This window comes from Canis lupus, chromosome 5 (genome assembly GCF_003254725.2).
Source record: "Canis lupus dingo isolate Sandy chromosome 5, ASM325472v2, whole genome shotgun sequence".
NCBI lineage: Eukaryota > Metazoa > Chordata > Mammalia > Carnivora > Canidae > Canis > Canis lupus.
In genome coordinates, this window is record NC_064247.1 from 20,051,638 (window position 1) to 20,060,424 (window position 8,787).

At 42.3% G+C, this 8,787-nt stretch overlaps 1 protein-coding gene across 16 annotated transcripts in view; it reads right to left on the minus strand.

The window, feature by feature from the left end:
* Nucleotides 1-8,787, minus strand: part of NCAM1 (neural cell adhesion molecule 1) — a 297,000-nt gene that overhangs the window by 140,784 nt on the left and 147,429 nt on the right. The gene's annotated exons all lie outside the window — the stretch shown is intronic.

Below are 8,787 nucleotides of genomic sequence, written 5' to 3' on the forward strand. Positions count from 1 at the left end.
GGGTGTTAATGGCCCGGAGAAGCTCCTCGGAGCAAACACAGGCTTAACACCACAAATTCTTCACCAGGGAAACCAAAGTGCCAGCATAGCTCAAAATCCTTCAATGTGGTTTTCTATAAAATGCCTTTTCTTAATAAGCCAGTAAATTTTCCAACCTGGCACGGTCAAGGCTGGCTAATTCTTTTAAGACGACTGAGAGAACATTCTAGATTGAATTCTTTTAGGAAACTGTGGGACCCAATTAAGTCCAGCAGCCAGAGTGCTCCATGCAAATCTTCATCCTCCAGTCATTTGGGCAGCAAACCTACTTTCCTTCTTCTTGTGTTCTAAGTGTTTTGTCATCATGAATTGAGAAAAATAATAAGATGACCCTGGTGAACGTGACTCCACACAGGGTACTGAGTTGTATGTCGATCTCTGGTGCTGACATTAATAAAATTCTGTTTATCTCTAATACATTAAAATAGTATTTTATAGGAAAATTTCAATGTGTGCCACAGAGAGGAGACATGCTGAACCCACTGACATTTAACTAACAGAATTTTTAATAGAATTGAGCTGGCCTAGGAAGGAAGAAAAATAGGAAAGAAATGCCAACCAGACGACTCCCCAGAGAATAATTCATTTGGGTTTTATGTGACATTAAATATCACTTCCTCCACCAAGGTTAGAGCCTGTATTAGTCTTACCAAAGCAAATTTTGCCCAACCAAAAACTCCATCACGGAGGACCCCTAGATGGGTCCCAGGGTCCAGGGCATTGATACCAGCCATTCTAACAAAAACAAGACCATTCAATGGGAGTGGAACCATTTTCCTCTTGACTGTGCAGATGATGGGAGGGCCTCCAGATCGCAAGTGCCCATGGCTTAGGAAACACCGTTTGGAGCCTCTGTCCTTTTGGCCGAGTCCAAGTGCTGGCTGAGTCACCTGGTCTGGCTGTCATCAGCTATTGCTCTGGACGGAGCCTCTCTGCTCTGACAGCAGGTGTCTGTGCACGGGGCACGTCCGGAGCCCCAAACCCAGTGGCTGCTCACTGAGGAGTATTTCACAGAGGAAGGAGAACTCTCTCCAACCCCACACGCAACCAGCATCTTCACAGGATCTTTTTTTCCCTCCCTTCTCTCTTGGTGGTACATTTCCTTGTTCCCTTCTCTCCCCACTCTCTTCTCCTATTTACCTGCCAACCTGTCTCCTCTTCTCTTTCCTCTTCTTTTGAAACTGGCCATAAAGAGATATCTTTGCCTTTGTCCAATGTTTTCACATTCTCCTCTTAATTTTAAGGAGATCTGAACGTCATATGTTTCTTTCTAAAAAAATTTTAAGAGGAACTAAGCTAAATTGATTTTCATTTGTGCTTTGTTAGCATGAGGTTTTTTGATATGCTCAACTCGCTTTAAATATAAAAATCTTTTTTTTCTTTTTTTAAATTTCTGGTTTTTTAACAGCCCACTTTCATTCTATATGATTCAAATGGACACTAAAATTCAGTAAGTAAGTCTCCAGGTTGGCTTATTGTTTTTTGTTTTCCTTGCAGACTCCTTTTACTTCCATAGATTCAAAAGTTGGGTGCTTCAGTTCTGGACTCAAATTCCCATTCGCCAGAACTTTTTTACTGATCACCTACATAAGGAAGAGGGCCGGGCACTGGGGATCCATCGTTCAACAAGACAATCAGCTTACCATCCAGAAGGGTAAGGAAGACAGTAAGGAAGTAAAGGGATAAATACATAAAATGATCAGATGATGTGTGTTACCAAGCAAATGATTTCCATGCTATGAGATCCTAAGCATCATCTCTGAGACACGTGATCAGAGAAGGCCTCTCCCCGGAGCTGATTTTGAAGAGAGCCTGCTGTGCAAAGAGGGGGGTGGGGATTGGTGGGGGGGAAGATTCAAACACAGAAGCTCTGAGGCGGGAGGAGCGTGGATTTTCTAGGATCTTGGAAAGAACGTATGTGTGACTAGGGCCCAGCAAAAGGGAAGAAAGTGACAGAGGACAAGGTTGTAGACACCAGGGACCATAGCTTGTAGGATGCTTCTGAGGAACTTGGATTATATTCTTTCTTTGTTTTTTTGTTTTTGTTTTGGATTATATTCTTAAGGATACTAAGAAGTCATGGAAAGGTTTAAAACAGGGCAATGGCATGATCTAATTTTTTTTAATAATAAATTTATTTTTTACTGGTGTTCAATTTGCCAACATACAGAATAACACCCAGTGCTCATCCCGTCAAGTGCCCCCCTCAGTGCCCGTCACCCATTCACCCCCACCCCCCGCCCTCTTCCCCTTCCACCACCCCTAGTTCGTTTCCCAGAGTTAGGAGTCTTTATGTTCTGTCTCCCTTTCTGATGGATAAAGAAGATGTGGTTTATGTATACAATGGAATATTACTCAGCCATTAAAAATGATCTAATTTTTAAGATACTTTTCACATCGATGTAGGAGGATTTTACTGACTTTTGACTCCAGGCCCGAAGCACTTTCCAGAGCATTTCCAAGACCAAATTACTAGTTACAGCCTCAAAACACACCTACATACTAAATCTACCCCCAAAGTGAACACCACTCGAAAGAAGATGGGTCAATATGTGCCTTTATGAACTCAGAAGAGTTGCGATGGCATATAACGAGCACAACTGTGAAATGACAGATCTACCTCGTTTCCAAAACTTAGGATTCGCAGCTTCCAGCTTGTACATGTCTGTTTCTGTTTCTGTTTTCTCTGTGGTTTCCTTAAAATTTACTAATGAGAATTTTATTATTTTTTAATTTATTTTTTTAGGATTTTATTTATTTGAGAGAGAGAGAGACAGAATGAGTGCATGAGCAGGGGGAGAGGCAGAGGGAGAAGGAGAAGCAAACTCTCCTTTGAGCAGGGAACCTGATGCGGGACTCGATCCCAGGACCCTAAGATCATGACTTGAGCCGAAGGCAAATACTTAACCGACTGAACCACCCAGGTGCGCCACTAATGAGAATTTTAAAATAATAAAATATGTGCAGTAGTTTCCCAAAATATTTCATTGAAGCAATAAAGCAGCTTAAAAAAACGCACACAACCCAAAGGAACACATTCTAAAAATGAGAAGCACATGAGGCATAAGTAGTGTCTAATGAGCACACGTGTAAGATCAGTGTGTCTATTGAATTTCAGGTGATAAGTAAGGAGGAGATGAAAACAAAGTGGATCTGCCTTGGGAAACAATCCGCAAGGTAAACCTCCCCTTCCTTGCCTTTCATCTGATTGAACCAATCACACATTTATGAGAAGTGCCTGCTCGTACGTGTTATGAATCACGCCATCCACCCCAACACGGATGTCATCCACCACTTTTCCTGCCACTGTGCCTTGATGCTAATGCTCCACCTCTGCCTGCCTGCCTGTCTGCTTCTTCTCTGTCAAGCTCAGCCTCCCCCCCGAGCCCTTGTCCCTCAGCAAGGGCTCTGGAGTGGAGCGGCCCAGTTGTTCTGAAAGCAACGAAGGCTGTAAATGAGGCCCTGGCAGCACACAGAACACATCGGGCTCAGCAAAAACTTTCTTCCTACACCCGAGAAAATCCATCTCGGCAAAGGCGGTGAGTGGTCTTCTCTGAGACAGTTAAAAGGTGTACTTGTTAATTACATGAGCATCATTTGGGCTCATTTAGGTTTTTCATATACCCATTAGGGCTAAAATAACAGCCGAACAAAAAAGCAAGACTCCTCTCCAACGCTGACACAGCTGAAGAACAAATGCTTAAGAAATAAGATTAATGTCCTCTGAGAGCACAAAGGGAGTGAAAATATTTAGCAACTTATTTTTAGATTTTAAGTACCTAGATACGAATGATAAAAAAGAAACCTCAAAGAAAGAAAGACTCAGTTGGGCAGATATGACAGTCTTCTTTGCAGTGGGCTATTTAAAGAATAACACTAAGTATCATTGTAACCTCATGATACCAAAATTGAAAATAACACATGATAATGCACTTTAAAAAATATCTTCTTACAATCATTGCTATTCATCACTCTTGGTCTAAGTAGCCAGGATCTGTGGATGTGGAACCAACAACAGCCTGAGATGTCTATTTATAATATTCTGTGTATGTAAAACCCTGTCGTCTTTCCCATCTCCATCAAAAAAATTATTAGACAATGTCACGTAGTTCACTGTGATGATAAAAAGATGCATAATTACTTGACTTTCATAGGTCAGCTTATTTGTATTCCATTCCGACTATAAAAGCTAAGAAGTCTCACACATTTATAACTGGTGTGAAACTTACCAGGATTTAGGTTGTTTTTGCCAATTTAAATTCTTATACACAATTTGGTTTTTTCCTTCAATACAGCTGGACAAAGTTTCTGAGGAAAAAATCATTATGTTTCATTACTCCCTGAAGACTCAAATCCACAGAAAGAAATTTCTGGAAGGTCCCCAAAATTTTTGCAGCCATTTTGATTGGTTCCAAAGCAGAAAGGCTATTGAGACCTCTGAGGTGACAAGTAGACGGTCTGGGCTGGGGGCACTGTGGGAGGAGGGAAGGTGTAAGTTTGAAAGCGCAGGTACTGTACCCCAAGCAGAAAGCCAGGGGTAGAGGAGGGTTTTGTTCATCAGTAACAGTGTAACTTACCTGAAGGGAGGACATCACAGTTGTCAATCAGGTTTCCTAGAAACTGAAGATTCCTTATAAGGGAAAGGACTCTGAGTTGATAACAATTTAGATCTGAACACTGAATACATCTTGGGTTTTGCCTCTAGCGTATCAGCTTATTCCCTCAAGTTTTTGCTAGCCACCCAGTGGTTTCTGAGAGGACAACAAAATACAAAAAAAAAAAAAAAAAACAAAGAACAAAAATCCAAAACTGTTTGTAGAGAGCATTAGGAAAAACATACATTTATACTACTGCCCTAATTTTGTAACATTTTCTTGGCATGTGAAATATTGAAAACCAATCTGCGAAGAGAAACATATAATTTATATATTTTCCACTCATTCTCAAAAGGACTTGAGGCAGAAGACACAGACTCCATTTTACAGGGAGGGCCCGCTTGAACTCCCCACATACAGAAAATGTAATATGTATTCAGAGGAGGCATATTTTATATAAACACTTCTCCCTGAAATCTCACATTGTTTAAAAGGTTCTAATCAAAATACTAGATTTTAATCTGCTTTTTGGGCCCTTTCCCCAAAACACAATAGTACCTTTTCAAAAAAAAAAAAAAAAAAAAAGGCCAGGAAACCCATAAAACAAGACCCTAAATGAAGAATTTAGGTGCATTGAAGGTGCATTGCCAAATGCAGGGAGAAGAGACGTGAACTGCCACGTGCTTGGGCAGCCTTGTCTGGGGTCAGCTTCCCCGGCATCTTCTGGAATAATATCTTTATCGATTGGTCTAGGTCTTTGAAATGAGCAGACAAACATCTGACAGGCTGAACCCAGAGGGAAAACCTGCCATTCTCTCCCTGCGTCAATAAGTTTAAATAACTCCAAGCTAAAATGATCACAATCACTTGATGCCAATGGAAGTTTTGTTTTGGACTCACTTGAAAATAGGTGCCAGCTGCCCCTGGCCTGGCTCTGCCTGAAGGCACACCATAGCTGCTGGGCTGTCATCTCTGCCATTCGGTGGCTCTGCAGGGCTCTGAGAGGTTCCTGGGGGACAGGCTGCAGGCTGGGGCCCTGCTGGGGTCTATCAGCTGTCCCCCCCACCCCATCACAGGGACACAGAGGGGCACAATTCCAGGGTAGTTACATTGAATGGACAAAAGATATTTACCAAAAAAAAAAAAAAAAAAAAGTAACACTCAAGCAACACACAATTTTTAAGCATCTCCAAATAAAGCAGTGCTAAGTGCTACAAAGGAAGTGACTTCCTGTCAGAAAACACACCACCTAGAAGGGGAAGGGAATGATTCGATAGCAACCACATACAAGAAGATATTTATTATGCCTGGCAATGTTTCCAGAAGCTATCAATTCCCAGTGTGCCACTAGGTTACTGTGCTTGCATCAGAGACATGTCTTCCCGGGAATTAGAGAAGTCAGTTGAAACCTGGAAGAGTCACCTTTTATTGTCTCAGCAGTGTCACTCCTTTTAGAGAGAGATCCACGTGCTAAGCCGTACACTTAAATATGCAGGGACACAACGGGCCTGGTGCTCACGGGGAGGCTGCTTGAGTTTCTCTCTCTCCCTCCCCCTCTACCTCTTCCCCCCTTTCACATGTTCTCTCTCTCTCGCTACACAACCATTGCAAAGATGGTCAGTTTTGTGATGAGATAGTGATGGGTAAGTGGTCTCTCTCCTCACTGCTAGCACGTCCTCAGGCTGTTTTCTCACATCCTGGCTGCCTCCACTCTTGCTCTTCATCCACTGGTTAGGTGGGCAGGACTTCTGAGCCCGAGCTCTGCCAGGTTTTTGTTCCTGTTCTTTGTCGTTGCTGTTATGTGTTTATGTATTTATGCATGCGTCTATGTATTTATCCCTAGCCTTATTGAGGTACAACTGACAAGTAATAAAATCTGTACATAGCTAGGTTACGCAAGGCGATTTCTAAAAGGTGTACAAGGTAATGATTTCTTATACGTACGTACTATGTGCATGTTGTGAACTGATTACCATAATCAAGTGAATTTACATATCCATCGCCTCCTACATTTATGCAGACTGCAAGAAGCTTCTGCTCAGCAAAGGACACCATCGACAAAATGAAAAGGAAAATTACCGAGTAAAGTACTTGCAAACCACGGGCCTGCTCAGAGGCAAATAACTAACATATACAAGGGAAGTATACAACTCGATTGCACATGGGCACAGACACACACACACACAACCCACTTACAAAATGGCCAAAGGATATGAATAAACACTTTTCCAAAGAAAATATACAAACAACTAACAGGTACATGAAAAGATGCTTGACATCACTCATCATCAGGGAACTGCAAATCAAACCCACCCTGAGATACCATCTCAGAATGGCTCTTCCCAAAAGGACCAGGGTAAATGCTGGGAAGGATCCGGAGAAGAGGGAATCCTCAGGCACCATTGGTGGGAGTTTAAATCGGTGCAGCCACCGTGGAAAACAGTATGAAGGTTCCTTGAGAAATTAAAAATCGAACTACCATGTTGCCATTTGTGTTAAACAGAAACTTGTTTCTCAACTAGTACCTGCAAATAAAACAGTATCCAGCCCTGAGTGTGTGTAACAGGGATCTTGTTTCTCTGTTCTTCTGCTCTCCTTTCTAGAACAATCTGGAAACTCATTTTGTTAGCTGGCTAGCTAACAAAATCCATTAGTCCTGATCTTCACTGTGTCCTTACAGAAGACATTCCTGGCCATCTTGGGAGTGAGGTGAGGGGCTATTTTCTTTCTTGATTCTCTGTGTGATGCTCAGAAACTATAAAAACCAAAGCTGATAGTTGGCCTTACGTTAACAGAGACTTGGGGATAAGCTCACACTTGCTATCAACTCCTTGCTTGCATATTTTGAGCCTTTTCCAGGAATGTGCAGGCAAAATATGTTGGTCCAACTTTCGGCTTTCCATTGATAATATAATAAAAATAAAGCTTTATTTGCATGGCACATATTTCCAAGCTGTTTCATATGTTTTACAATGAACACCTGGATTCAAGTAACTTTTGTTTGCACTTGCTCTGAATATACTTCCATCAGGTGGTGGGAGCTATGAACAAAATACCCGAGATAATGGCAACTCAGAAACTCAGAGAACATACAAAGTGGACCTTTGGCAGCTTTGCCCCAACCAATTCTCTCCCAGGATTACGCAGACCACATAGGGATCCTCTCTCCCTCTACAAATTTATTTTTTATGACTCTTGAATAATGCCCTAAGTTTATAACTATCTGCTATGTTCTGAATGTCTGGGCCTCCTCGACATTCATATATGATAAAATTCTCATCCCTGAGGTCATGACATTAGGAGGCGAGACCCCTAGGGAGATTTGGGTCATGAGTATAGAACTCTCAGCATAGGATTACTGCCCTTACACAAGAGACCCTGGAGATCTCCCTCACCCCTTCTGACCTGTGAGGTTCCAGTAAGAAGATGGCCCTTACCAGATACACACCTTGACCTTGGACTTCCCAGCTTTAAAAACTGTGAGAAATAAATGTTTATTGTTTAGAAGTCAGCCAGCCTCTGCTATTTGGTTACAACAGGCTGCACAGACTAGGAAGCTGTTTTTCCCAAATTTCTGACTTCCTTCACTCAAAACAGAGTCACTGGTGGGTTGGGTCCACCAAGTTCTGCAAGATTTTTCTTCTTCTTCTTCTTCTTCTTCTTCTTCTTCTTCTTCTTCTTCTTCTTCTTCTCCTTCTCCTTCTCCTTCTCCTCTCTTCTCCTCTCTTCTTCTTCTTCTTCTTCCTTCATTAAGAAAAAGGGAACTTGTCTTCGCTTGTTTCTTGGTACTTGCACCACAGATACACCCTTCTAATGCACCACTAAAATAGCTCCATGAAGCAGGGACTTGGCTTCATTTCTGTTGATTCTGCTGCCTTGATGGGTCAGCAAATACCTGACTGAATGGTATGATTTCAAAACTGAAAGCTGAGTAATCTGAGTGCACTTCCTAGCCAGGATCTTTTGGGTCAGAAGTGAGGGGCTCTCTGAGCACTGTGGACCAGGTCTTCCACCAGAGGGAGCAGGGCTGCCACCACACTGCAGAGGACAGCTGGTGCAAAACCACAGAGGTGCCGGAAGATCAGAAGGTCCCCAGGCACCGCGAGAAAGAATTTAAATCAGAGACAAAGTGACAAAGAATAAATCTTGGGGT